Source organism: Gopherus evgoodei, chromosome 4 (genome assembly GCF_007399415.2).
Source record: "Gopherus evgoodei ecotype Sinaloan lineage chromosome 4, rGopEvg1_v1.p, whole genome shotgun sequence".
Classification (NCBI taxonomy): Eukaryota; Metazoa; Chordata; order Testudines; family Testudinidae; genus Gopherus; species Gopherus evgoodei.
Genome location: NC_044325.1, coordinates 137,660,709 through 137,674,281, shown reverse-complemented (window position 1 = coordinate 137,674,281; position 13,573 = coordinate 137,660,709). Strand labels below are relative to the sequence as shown.

At 49.3% G+C, this 13,573-nt stretch overlaps 1 protein-coding gene across 6 annotated transcripts in view; it reads left to right on the top strand.

Moving 5' to 3' along the window:
* The window catches only part of PPARD (peroxisome proliferator activated receptor delta), a 51,143-nt gene that overhangs the window by 1,651 nt on the left and 35,919 nt on the right, over positions 1-13,573 (top strand). For 2 of the 6 annotated variants that reach the window (XR_004000230.1, XM_030561287.1), the window contains exon 1: positions 2,881-2,960. The exons of 1 other annotated variant lie outside the window; for it this stretch is intronic. The gene's annotated coding sequence lies outside the window, so the exon portion shown is untranslated. Of the gene's footprint in view, positions 1-2,880; positions 2,961-5,688; positions 5,803-8,189; positions 8,279-13,573 lie in introns of those variants that run through there. 3 more of the 6 variants (XM_030561288.1, XM_030561290.1, XM_030561289.1) reach the window with 3 other exon arrangements.

Below are 13,573 nucleotides of genomic sequence, written 5' to 3'. Positions count from 1 at the left end.
TGAGCGCACAGCTGAGTAGCTTCTAGGATCCATTCCAGAGTCAGGAATGGGCCTAGGAGTCAATGGGGCGTGCTCAGGAGAGGAGGAGTGTCAGGAGAGAGAGGGAGGCATGGGGTGACAGAGGTAGAGGCAGGAGCAATGCAGAGGCTCTGGAGTGGAGGCAGAGAAGCTGGTATTGCAGAAGCAGGGAAATGAATACAGTGATCCAAGACCACACCGAGGTGAGGACAGAAGAGACATCTGCATTGCATGCTAAGGCTCCATCTTTCGTTGTCTTGGGCAGGTAATTGTCTCACTATTAAGTATCTTCCAAGTGCCAGTACAGAGGGGCACGGAGCATGTATCTGATTGGTCAGAGCAGGGACTTGGTAACCAGGACTCCCAGCTTCTATTTCTTCTTCTGGTGGGAATGTGGTCCAGGGATTAGAGCAGGAGATGGGATGCCAGGACCCCTGGCTTCAATTCCTGGTTCTGCCACTGATGCACTGCATGACCTTCAACAAGTCACTTTCCTTTCTCCCTCGTTAGAGGGGGGAAATACCTGTCTTATGGGGCTTATATAGACACTGGCTGAAAAGTGGTTTGAGATCCTCCACTGCAAGCTGCTGTCCAGGCACAGAGTCCTAGTTTTAACAATACAATCAGCACAGCCCAAAAGCAAATTCACAAAGCAGGAGTCCTGCTGCAGGATCCTATAAAGATAGATAAGAAGCAGTACACTGCAGGGTCAGTTCAGAAGCAAGGGGCTACCCTTAGAACTAAGCAATTCAGGAGCCTTTGTAACACTTATCAGGGTTAGTGCTGATTGTTGAGCCTGTAAATTTCTTGAGACAAGGTCTGTTTATCCTTTTTGTTCTGCCTAATCTACAGCGTATTTACAGGGCTCCCAGCACCACAGTCCATCAGCACTAAACCTTCCAGTGCCCAGAATGCTGCTACTGCTCAGTAAATAATTTGTCACCATTAATAATTTCATGGCCTAAGATCAGCAGCAGCAGCTTGTATCATTTGGTCATATTCTTATTCTCATTCTCATACCAGTGCTGGTTGTGAGTGTGACCAACTCGCCCAGTAACCCCACTGGCCGGTCTCCAGTCTGTTGTGAGTGGAACCAGTAGCGCCAGAATTTCTTAATCACAGTGACTTTACTGATCAAATGCTCACCCGTTACAGATCTCGGAACAAACAGCAAAAGTCCAGATCTGCCCCATGCTCTCATCTGAGCTCGCCTTGTCTGGAGGCCGCGGTTTGTCAGCATTTCAGGCTGGGCCGAGTCCCTCCTGCCCCCTCTGCCCTGCACATCCTCCTTATATGTCTGAGGGCTGGCTCCCCTCCATGCAGCAATTCCTGACTCTGAGGGGCTTTAGCCCTTACCGGTCTTGTGGGTCCCCCCCTGTGTAGAGACTAGGTTCAGGTGGCTGGGCCAGCAGCTGAGGCAATATCAAAGTGGCTGGCCCCAGATCACTCTGTGAGGGCATAGGGACTGTCCATTGCTGAACTGCCTGCAATGCTCTTGGGCAGGTCCAGGCTTGTGCATCACAGCACCCTGTATTTCCCCATCTAGTATAAGAACAAGACAGCGTTCGGAGCTTGACACAGCCCCATCCCATGCTGTCACCGAGGGCTCAGGCCCTGATCCTCCATTGCTCACTGTCCCACAACCTGCTCAGCCAGCACTCCCTGCAGAAGCAGGGGCATAGACTTCCCTCAGAGAACCCACAGTGCACACGCTCTCTTTAGTCACTCACACTAGCCCTTTTAAAGAGCCAGTCTGCCCATGTGCGGCTGGCTCAGGCAAGAAATTCACAGGTTAACACACAATGGACTAGATCCCTCACTTGAGCCACTGCTGCAGACTCAGGTTTGCCAGACATCCGGGGGCGGTGCTGTCATCTGCTTAAAAGCATCGAAAGCTCATGCTCCAATATGTTTGTTAGTCTATAAGGTGCCATGGGACTCTTTGCCACTTTGACTTTCTCATGTTTCCCATATAATTATAAAATAAATCGACTGGAATATAAGTATTGTACTTACATATCAGTGTGTGGTATAAAGAGCAGTATAAACAAGTCATTGTCTGTATGACGTTAGTCTGTACTGACTTGGTTAGTGCTTTTTCTGTAGCCTGTTGTAAAACTAGGTAACTATCTCAATGAGCTGAGGTCCCCCCTGGGAGACCTCTGCGCAGGACCAGCGCTAGGGGTTTGAGCGCCCGAGGCGCACGACAATTTTGCCGCCCCGTGCGCTGGTCCCGCGGCTCCAGTGGAGCTGCCGCAGTGGTGCCTGCAGGAGGTCCACCGGAGCCGCGTGAGCAGCCGACCGTCCGCAGGCACCACTGCAGCAGCTCCACCGGAGCCACGGACCAGCGGACCCTCCGCAGGCACCACTGCGGCAGCTCCACCGGAGCCGCCTGCCGCCCCCTCCAGCAAAACGGCGCCCACCATTTATTCTGGCGCCCTAGGTGATTGCCTAGGCGGCCTGAATGGTAGCGCCAGCCCTGCCTCTGCGCACCCCAGGGGTACACGTACTCTGGCTGAGAGTGAGAACTGCTGCTCTAACAGACTCATTGCACACCCACTCCAGCAGGCCTTCCCTACCCAGCAGGCTTTGCTAACAGCCTACAAGTCCCATGAACCTCCTGGCAGAGTTTCCCCGCCCTCTCCCTCCCGCCGGCTTTTCCGGCTTCGCATTGTCCTGAGCGCCCGCCAGGGGGCGCCGGGCCCTGCTGAGGGCCGTGCCTCGTCCTGCGAGGGAAGGGAGTGAGGGAATGGGCTTGGGCCGTTGCTGTGGCGATATTCTAATATAGCCCAGGCGCTGCTGATTGGCGAGTTGGGGATGGGCACGCGGTGGCGTCAGGGCGGATGCGTGTGACGTTTTCGCGGGGGGGCGTGGTTAGGGGGAAAAGTTCTGGGCTGAGCTGGAGCGTGAGGGGGGGTCGGAGCCTCCGCGTCCGGCAGCAGGTGAGGGGGGGGAGAAGGGCCCCCAGCCCCCCCCGGGACCTCTCTGTCCTGAGCCCCACTTCGGGGAGGGGGATCCCTCTGCCCGGCACCCCAAGCCCCTCTCCGCATCCCCCAGCCCCTTCCGGGGGGACCCCTCTGCCCAAACCCCCAGCCCTGTCTGCGTGGGGGGGCTCTTCCGGGCGGGGGATCCCTCTGCCTGACACCCCCAAACCCTCCTCCGCATCCCCTAGCTCCTCTGCCCAACCCCCCAGCCCTGTCTGCGGGGGGGCCCTTCCCGGCGGGGGATCCCTCTGCCTGACACCCCCAAACACCCCCTCTGCATCCCCCAGCCCCTTCCCGGGGGGGACCCTTCTGCCAGCTGCCCCCAGTCTTCTCTCCTGGGGGGACCCTTCTGCCCCTAGCCCTCTGGGGGATCTCTCAGCTCAAACCCCCCAACCCTGTCTGTGGGGGGATCCCTCTGTCACCAGCCTCTACCGAGGGGGACCCCTCTGCTTGACACCTGCAGCTCTCTCCGGGGGGGACCCCTCTGCCTCCAGCCCTCTCTGCAATCTCTAGCTCTCTTTCCAGGGAGGATCCTTCTGCCTGACACCCTCTGTCCTCTCTGCCGCGGAACCCATCTGCCAGCCGCCCGCAGTCCTCTCTCCCGGGGGGACCCTTCTGCCCCTAGCCCTCTCTCTGGGGGATCTCTCAGCCCAAGCCCCTCTGCCCCCAGCCCTCTATGTGGGGGGACCCCTCTGCCCCCAGCCCCTTCCTGGGGGGACCCCTCTATCCTCAGCCCTCTGGGGGGGGCTGCTGTGCCAGCAGCCCCCAGTTTCCTCTGGGGGGAACCCCTGTGCCTGCAGCCGTCCCCCCTGGAGTAGTGGGAAAGGGGGAACACCTCTGCCTGCAGCTGACCTCCCCCTGTGATTAAGGGGGAGGGGGAACCCTTCTGCCTGCAGCTGCCGACCCCAGAGTAGGGAGGAGGGGGAGCCTCTCTGCCCACAGCTCCCAGCATTCTCCTCCTGCTCTATCTGAAGGAGGAGTGTGAGGGAAGTGGGACTGGCTCCGGTAATGGGGTGTTGAAAGGCAAGTGGAGGGTCTGAAGCGAGTGTCATCAGGTACAAGATTCTAGGGGGAGAGGTGTAACCATGGAGGGATTAGTGGTCAGAGCAGGGCATGGGAGAGAGAGGATGCCTGAGTTCTATCCCAGCTCTGGGGCAAGGGTGTGATCTTGTGGCTTGAGCAGTCGACTGTGGACATAGTGCAACCTACCAGTCCTATCTGTCTTAGTGACCTACCACAAATCTCATTTCCTCTCTGTGCCTTGGTTTTCCTGTCTATAATATGACGGTGACTCTTCCTTGTCTCTCTAGTGTAGTCTCAACACCCTTTAGAACTATATAGAGAGATCACACGGCCCACCTAGGAAATACAGCCATGTCTGGAGCGGGATCCAGTAGAAATATAACAACTGTGCATCAGTGCTGCACAGATGTTTAGGACAGCAAGTAAAGAAACTGGTATCTAGACAAAACTGCTTGTAGGTGAGGGCAGAAAAACAGCCCTTGCTTACTTCACAGTTAGGCTGCAAGTTTTAATTAATTGATTAATTATATGTTAAGTGCTTGGAGATTCTTGCATTGAAGGCAAAGGAATGTAAAGACACAAGACAGCCACCCAGCGTCCTAGGTTAGAGACTAGTTTCTTTCACCCCTCACCTCCTTACTCATGTATTGACTTAGTCTTGTTGCATCTTTTTTATTCCACACTGATCAGCTCCCAACTCTTTGCTGCAACAGCTGACTCCTTTGTATTACAGTGGTTGGCTCTACCTCGGAACTAGGGAGCTTTCCCCATCCAAGTGTACTGTAACAGCTGCTTTCCCTAGCAGGATTCCTCCTGCCTGTCTGCAGTGGAAAGGGATGGTCAATCTGCCGTCCTGAGCTTGCTGCTCTTTCGACAGCTGGTGCTGGGTGATTGCCCCTCAGATCATACAAAACTGCCCTCCTCATTTTCAATGTGAGGATCTCAAAGCACTTCAGACAGTAGAGAATTAAGCCTTGTAACCTTGATGTAGGTGTGTAGTACTGTCTATTTTATAGATGGAGGAACTGGGACATAGAGAGGTGAAACGGCCGGCGTCACCGTTAGTAGTAGAGCAGGGGCTAGAACCTGCATCTCTTGATTCCAATCCTGTGCTTTGTGCACAACTGTTTTTCCTCATTCTTATTATTAATAAATCCTGTCTTATTATTTTGTACGACTGTAGTTTAGTAGCTGAATTGCCTGCATTGACTTAGTCTACCATGGTAGACTAAAACAATGTAGAGTGACCCTTTAACAGCCCATCTTGTCTGATCAGACAGGCACATATCTTCCCCTCCAACTGCCGTGTCATGGGCAGAGCCCTTGTGAAAGGGGCTAGCTAGATAGCCATGGATGCTGAAGAGCTCTACTGTACCATAGAGCAGGTACAAGAGGGGCAGTGGCACAGCAGACTCTCCCCCACTCTCAGGTTACCATCAACGTACATCAGCGCTGATCTGGAGGGATCGTCTTAGCATGGAAAGGGAATTCAAGTATCTCTTAGTCCCTTGTTGGTAGGGAGGCCACTGGTGATTGTTCTTGTCACCAGACCCCTGTCCTTTAGAGGCTGGTCTGAGACCAACCAGTTTCATTTCCCATTGGCCTCTGGACGACTGTCAGATAGTAATGATTTCTGGCCGTTCCCCACCTGGATTTTGAATAGGTGACCCTGATGCGACCCTCCATATCCTGTTTCCAATTGCTGGAACCGACTCAAACTCATCCTCCTCTCAACACCCGGTTGAAGGCCTCCAGATCCAGATGTACTGAAAGCTAGGTGAGTTTCTTCCTTAACAGAGCCTGTCAACCTGGAAGAATAGAGGAAGCTTTGGGGAGGAGCTGGGATGTTTGTTGGGCTTTCTTTCATGCTCTGTTGAGTTGGTGCAAGTATCGCCTTGCACCAAGTGCCGACGGGGCATGTCCTGACATTTGGCTGAGAGCAGAGCAAGGTGAACTAATGACTTAATATTGGTTTTCAAATTTGTCTGTCTCTGTTGGCAGTCGGAGCTTGGACGGTGACATAAGGTGTGTGCAGTCAGGGTGTGACTTGCATTCTGATTGGCACTGTCTGTGCTGGGTCTCCTGCAGAGCTTTGTGTTACAGGGTCTGGGAAGGTTTTTACTGGTAGCGGAGATGAAGGAAGTGTGCTTGGGTTCAAGGCACCTGGGTGTGTGTTTATTTTACTACCCAGGAATAATAAAATGTGCAGACTTGGACTTACAGTACAATTGCTTTCCCTTTTAGGAGAAAGCGGGAGGAATATTCTGCAACCCTAATGTCTTGTTTACAAAGGCAATTCATTTTACTTAATTTTTAGAATAGTTGCTACAGCAGAGGATTGAGAATCAAGAATCCTGGATTCTCTTCATTGTTCTGCCACTGACTCACTCAGCCACCAAAGAGCAAATTATAAGACTACAGAAATGTAGATCTGGCAGGGACCTTGAGGTCACCTTGAAAAGTGAAATGATTCACAGAGAGAACGTTCATTTCACCTCTCTGTGCCTCAGTTTCCCCACCTGTAAGATGGGGATAATACTTACAGGGAGACTTTGAGTCTTAATAACTTAGAGTGAAGTACATTGAGATCCTTGCCTGGAGTCAGAACTACTGAGCTGCCTATTTAATGCCCTGTGCTGCTAATAGTTGATGGTGATTCTCCTTTAGGGGTCTATACTTTAGGAAGACCTGAGGATTGTCCCTGCTGTTGTTATGCAGTTCCAAGTGGTCATAAACTGCAGCATAGTGACAGCCATGAAGCTGTAGGTGGCTACAGATTTGTGACCGTATTAGGTATCATTCAAAGGTCTTTCAGACCTGACCAAGCAATTGCTAGTTTTCCTCTTTAAGCCAGCTCTCTCTAGTGCCTAGTCTACCCTGGGGTGGGGTATCGATCTAAGATATGCAACTTCAGCTATGATAATAGCATAGCTGCAGTTGACATCTTAGATCGACTTACCTCCCGTCCTCAAGGCGCGGGATCAACAGCCACAGCTCCTCCGTCGACTCTGCTTCCGCCTCTCGCCCTGGTGGAGTTCCAGAGTCAACTGGGAGCGCGTTTGGGGATCGATTTATCACGTCTAGACAAGACACGATAAATCGATCCCTGGTAGATCGATCATTACCCACCAATTCGGTGGGTAGTGTGGACCTACCCTTGATAACTGAACTGGTTTATTTGCAGGTACTCAGCTAGCTTGCGACACTTCTAATACTGAAAGATGTATTACTCTGAAATGGGGGCTTTCTTATTGGCGCGAAGGAGCAGCTGAGCCCATATAATACTGGGAAGGGAACAAAGGTTCAAGACGCATCTGTGTTCTCAACATCTTTGTTTAATCTCAGTGTTGGTTATGAAACCCAGTTATTCTGATGTGTTTAAAAATACGCCCTATTTTCTCTAAGTTCCCTAGTTGTGAATTGTTTGTTAGCTGTTTTCTCCAGAACCTGGTAGCTTGTTGCTCCACTCTTCTATGCTTGGAGTGGTTTCCCTGTGTTACGATACTATTTTCCAGGTCATCAGAGAAGCCCCTAGGTGCCGTTTCTCTATTGAATCTGTGAGTTTAAAGTTTAGTTTAACTTGGTTGCTCTAAATAGTCACCTGAAGAGTAAGATTAAGTATCGTTCTAATGCATACATCTTCTCACATCCAGTACTGAGAGGACACTCCTCAGCACCTGGGCTAAGGGACGGACGGACGGACACACGCACCCCTCTTCATGCCTAACATTTCTAAGAAGCATCAGTATCTTTAATACCAACTCTCTATGTTATCGTCAAGGTCCAATGTGTTCAGCCTGTAGTTTCTTATGGTGTAAGTCAGTGATGAGGATCTTCTAACATTACACCTGATCTTGGACCAATGACCAGTTGATATTTCAGCTATGATCTTATGACTTCCGTTGATGGCAGCTATAGTACAGTCCATAAAAACCATGAAAAAGTCTTTAATAAACATCTGCAACTGCTGAACAGTTCTGTTCGTCTCAGGCTTTTGCCTTCCGCAAGACCGGGGGCATTATCCTAGAGTACAGTCTGAGCATGCAATAAGGGTCAATATAAACTTCAGAGTCGTAGTTCGTTCTGCTCCTGTTTTTCCTGTAGCACAGAAATAGCTGGACTTCATGCACATCAGTGGTGATTTTGTGTTGTGTTCTCTTGCAGTTTTCTTCAATTTGCAGCTCTTTGTGCTGGTATAGTAACTACATGGTAGCTTTCACCAACAGGCAAACAGGGACAGCTGTTCCAAAGAGGTAACCCTTCCCTTTGTGTGCATGTGGTTTACAAAAACTTCTGCTCTATCGTGTTTTTAAGAAAACTCAGTGTGGGGTAAGTGTGTGAATTATCTTTAAGATCTGTTCCATGCTTTTTGGAGGTGGTCTTAGTGTCCGCAGAATTTAAGCTTTCCCTATTTCTTGAAGTCAGCTTCCATCCTTATGTTTATATAATTTTCTGACTGTTAACTTTATGGAGCTGCATAGACAGAATGACGTGCTCTGAGTGACATAGCCTGTTCCCACTCATCTCTGATGTATAATGAAGACAGGCTAAAAATGATTGTTAGCTGTTTCCAGTGACTGGAAGTTGAAACTAGACAAATTCAGACTGGAAATGAGATGTACATTTTAAACATGAGCGTAATTAACCATTGGAACAGTTTGCCTAGGCTTGTGGTAAGTTCTCCATCACTTGCCATTTTTAAATAAAGCTTGGATGCTTTTCTAAAAGATGTGCTCTAGTTAAGCAGTAATTATTTAGAGGAAGTTCTCTGGCCTGTATTATGCAGAAGAGTAGACTGGCTAATCACAATGGGCCTGTTTGTCCTTAGAATCTATGAATTTCACTGCATTTTAACAGAAACATCAGCTGTTCGGAGATTGTGGGTCGGACCTGGGGTTGTAGAAAGAGCTTAGATAAACTGCTATGACTATTTTTCCATCACTCTGCCTACTGCATCTGCAGCATGTGTTCTTATGTAACTGCCTCCTTTACATGAGACAAAAACAACTGAGTTAACTGCGGAGATGAAATGAGGTTTGTTAGGACATCATGGGACATGTGCTTTGAGAACTGTTGTTTTTTTTCCCCCTAGGCTTTTGAGTTGGCTCACAAAGTACAATGCAGTCACATGGCAACCAAAACATTGTGTGTAGGCTTGATTTCTTTCTGCCACAGCACACATCATGGTAACTTAGCTGAACGGGCTGCAGTTTGCTCGTGTAAAACAAAATGTGAGTTTTCCTAAAGCGTGTGCATCTGTTTCTGCTGGGTATTTTTAAGTATTCAAGACATGAGCCTCTAAAAATGTTTATGGCACGTGGAAAGGATTTTGTAATGATCCTGTATGAGGCTTTGATCATAAAGCCATTGTTATACAAAATAGCTTACCGCTGTTCACTGGTATCCTTTTTCTAGGATGCTGCTTGGGATTTCTTGTTGACAAAGCTGTGTTTATACAGTACAGCTGTTGTGCTATGGGCTTTTGAATTATGGATTGGAAATCTGCTTTCTTAGAAACCAAGTGACTAGCAGTAAAGGAGATAAGTGGAGGCCTTTACTCAGTAGATCCAACTGCAGTTAGCTTCTCTGTGAAATCCTTTAAATTAGGAAGGAGGAGGTCCCCACATTCAGGACTGAGAGATCATTCTGCTGCCAGTAAAACTCTGCCTTGCTCTGAATGCAGAGCTGTGAGGGGCTTGGTTTGATTTGTGATTTGGATTGTTGTCTACCCAGGTCACAGCAGAGACAAGCTTGCTAAAGTTCATGCCGCAGGTGGGAGGGATTCTTGGCTAGGTATGCAGCCAATTCATTGTAATGTACTTAGCAGCAGTGTGCTTTTCTACAAATTAAATGTTCAAAAATTACTTGCCCTTCTTGCAATAAGCTGTTTAAATCTTTTAAGTCATGGAAGAGTAGTAACGACTTCCAGAGTTAAGGATTAGCAAAGATGTCTGTTTAAGAGCTGATTTTTTTATTTATTTATCCCCCCCCCCCCAAAAAAAAAAAAAAGTTCTAAAATGCACTGGTAGATTACTTTGAAAATCCCTGTGCCACATCAGGATTCTGGGTAGAGTTAGTGGTGCAAATTTGGGGCCTTTGGGTCAAGGGACTATGAAATACACCTCCCTCAATGACTTGATTGTAATGTGGGTCTGTGCAGCACTGCTGAGAGCACGAAACAGATTGTGAGGCAGAGATGGGGGAGGCTAGAAGAGCATGTCAGTTTCAAGACCACTTTTCAAAATGCCGTAAAACTTACAGGTGCATGAAAAGTGGCTGGGAATGTGGTATGCCACTTGAGGGCCTGTAGAACAGTTTGTGGGATGAACTTGAGGCTGGTTTGGTCAGGCATGTTCTTGAGGTACAGCATCTCCCAACCCCCTCCAAATCGTTTTGTCAGTAAGATACTGAACCACATGCTGTACCAGTAACAGATGTCTGGAAGTTAATTGCTGGTGGCACAGTAAGGGAAGGGCAAGAGGCCTGCCGTGTATCATAATGTGTCTCTAGATACCGTGTTATGCCCGTGTGTCACGTTTCCTGAGTAGTGATAACTGAGTGGGGTGGCTGTATTATGTGGAAAGTATCACCTTAGTTCTGCGTGTTCTCGCTTGCCAATGTTTGTGTTTTGGCAACTCTCACGTTCTTGAGGAGACCAGGGCAATGCTGGAACTCCAAGTTAACAAAGCTTTTTCTAGGTGTGATGGGGATGGTTTGTGGAGATTTTCGCCTCTTGTCTGTTGTGTGCATTTGGCTCAGGTTGTGAGAGCATGAAAGCTGTTACCACCTGGTGACCGACATGTGATGCAAGTCAAATGAGTATGTGGATTTACTGTCCTTCTAGTAGATGCCGACAGAACAGTTGGCATTAATTGATATCCTTGTTGGCATTAGCGTCTTTGAGGGAGATTTATTGTCTGATGGCTTGAACTCTGAGCCATGCCACTGAATCACTATATGACCTTGGGCAGGGCACTTAACAGCTCTGTGCCTCCATTTCCCCATCTCCAGAATGGGGATAATACCTAAGTTGCAGAGATGTTGTGTGAGGTTTTACCAAGTGCTCTGTGCTTCTGGAAGGTATCATAGAAATGCAAACTGTCAGGAATGTACACAGCTGTGAGAATGATGTTATGTGACTGTTCTGATTGCCAAAGCTGCTTTTGCAGGAACAAGTTAACAGAAGAGTCTGAAACTGGTCAAACGAAACCTACTTCCCTGTTTAAAAATAGGGGAAGATCCCACTCCCCCAGACAGTGTTTGGAGAGAGACAGCAAGAAAACTGCCTTACCTTCAAGCTCCCTGAGAGAGGTTTTACACTAGTGCATATAACAAAGTAGTTAAAAACCCTCTCAGGAAATTTTTCTAATTGACTATATCCATATCCTTATGGCAAACATTAATGTGCTTTTTCTCTCCTGTGGTTTGAATGGAGACTAAATGAACACTGTGGTTTTGTTCTAACAATTTCAGTCTGTACATTCCCTAGCCCCACTAAATCATCTTTCTTTGAGTACAGGCATAATCAATCTCTGGGCTTGTCTACATCAGAAAGTTGCAGCGCTGGTGAGGGAGTTACAGCGCTGCAACTTTGAAGGTGTACACATCTGCAGGGCATCACCAGCGCTGCAACTCCCTGTTTGCAGCGCTGGCCATACTCCCGTTTTGTCTCGGGTGTAGAGGATCCAGCGCTGGTGATCCAGCGCTGGTAATCCAATGTAGACACTTACCAGCGCTTTTCTTGACCTCCGTGGAAGGAGGAAGCCTCTGGTAATCAAGCTGGTCTCCTTCCCCGGCTTGCTCTCGCGTTCCCGGAACCCCGAGCAAGCAGGTCTCCTTCCCTGCGGTTTGCAGGGCGGTTTGGGGAACGCGAGAGCAAACCGCGGCGAAGCTGGTCTCCTTTCCCGGTTTGCTCTCTCGTTCCCGGAACCCCGAGCAAGCAGGTCTCCTTCCCTGCGGTTTGCAGGGTGGTTCGGGGAACGCGAGAGCAAACCGCGGCGAAGCTGGTCTCCTTTCCCGGTTTGCTCTCTCGTTCCCGGAACCCCGAGCAAGCAGGTCTCCTTCCCTGCGGTTTGCAGGGTGGTTCGGGGAACGCGAGAGCAAACCGCGGCGAAGCTGGTCTCCTTTCCCGGTTTGCTCTCGCGTTCCCGGAACCCCGAGCAAGCAGGTCTCCTTCCCTGCGGTTTGCAGGGTGGTTCGGGGAACGCAAGAGCAAACCGCGGCGAAGCTGGTCTCCTTTCCCGGTTGCTCTCGCGTTCCCGGAACCCCCCTTGAAGCCGCCCAACAGCGCTGCAGTGTGGCCACATCTAACACCACTTGCAGTGCTGGTTGCTGTAAGTGTGGCCACTCTGCAGCGCTGGCCCTATACAGCTGTACTAATACAGCTGTAACAACCAGCGCTGCAAAATTTTAGATGTAGACATGGCCTCTGTCAGCAAAACCCTGAGAATGGGGTTTAACTGCTGCTGCACAGAATATTTTGGTAGTATCTACAAAATCAGCAGCCTTTTTTTGGTGAGATGTGTAATCTCAATAAAATCTACAGTCTGATTTCCTCATTTGTTAATGAGTGCCTAGGACCTAAAATGGGGACTGTTAGGTTAGCTGCTGCAGCAGAGGCCATGAGGGAGGGGCATATATGGAGGAAGAGAAAAGAAGTCGCCTTACCTTACAGGATTTTGTTGGGCCACACAACAATCGTGACTGTTAGGGCAAATGCCTTTGGGACTTGCTGGCGAGTGGATAAAATTGCCTGGTTTGCTCATGTAACTAATGGAACCAGTTCAGCAAGGTCAAAAATATACAGTCTCAAAGCTCTTAAAATGGTGACTGTCTTGGGCTTTGTGAACTAGTTTTTAGCTGTTACGGGGCCTGATCCTGAGAGTCGCTGTCCATCTACAGGCCTAGGGAAATGCCGGTACTCAACCCCCTCAGGATGACGCATGTGTTTAGAGAGGAAGAATGGGAGTCAGGACTCCTCGTGTGTTCTATTCTCAGCTCTGCTGCTTTGGCTTAGTCTCTTGTCTGCAGCTCAGTTACCCCCATCTGCAAAATGGGGATAATGTGGAGCTAAGACTTAAGAGGCTCTTTGAGATCCTTGGATGAGAGGGTTCGGAAATGCAGTGTGTGATTGCTATTGCCCAGCACTTGCTGTGGATGAGTTAGCGAGGGCAGTGCTCTAAGTCTGACCCTAACTGTGGTACCTCGCATTGCAATCTTTCACTCCTCACTCCCCAGCTTTTCCATTCAACTTCCTGCGCTCGTCATGCTCTGAATCCCCTGTTTGCCTCAAGAAATGTTGCGGCTTTGCTTACTAATGCCTCTCTGTCTTGTTCTATAATTACTGGTCTTGAAACCAGATCCTTCCGTGGGGTCCATTCAGATCTGTGAGGACAAGAGGATTGTAAGCATGCCAGTGCCTCGGATTAACACATGAGGAGCCTGCAGGAACTTCAGAAAGTTTGTTTGGTTCAAAATACCAGTTTTGTTGTATTCCTGGAGCCCCTTAGCACCCCCTCTTCCTTTCACCTCTCTAAGACTTTAGGAAG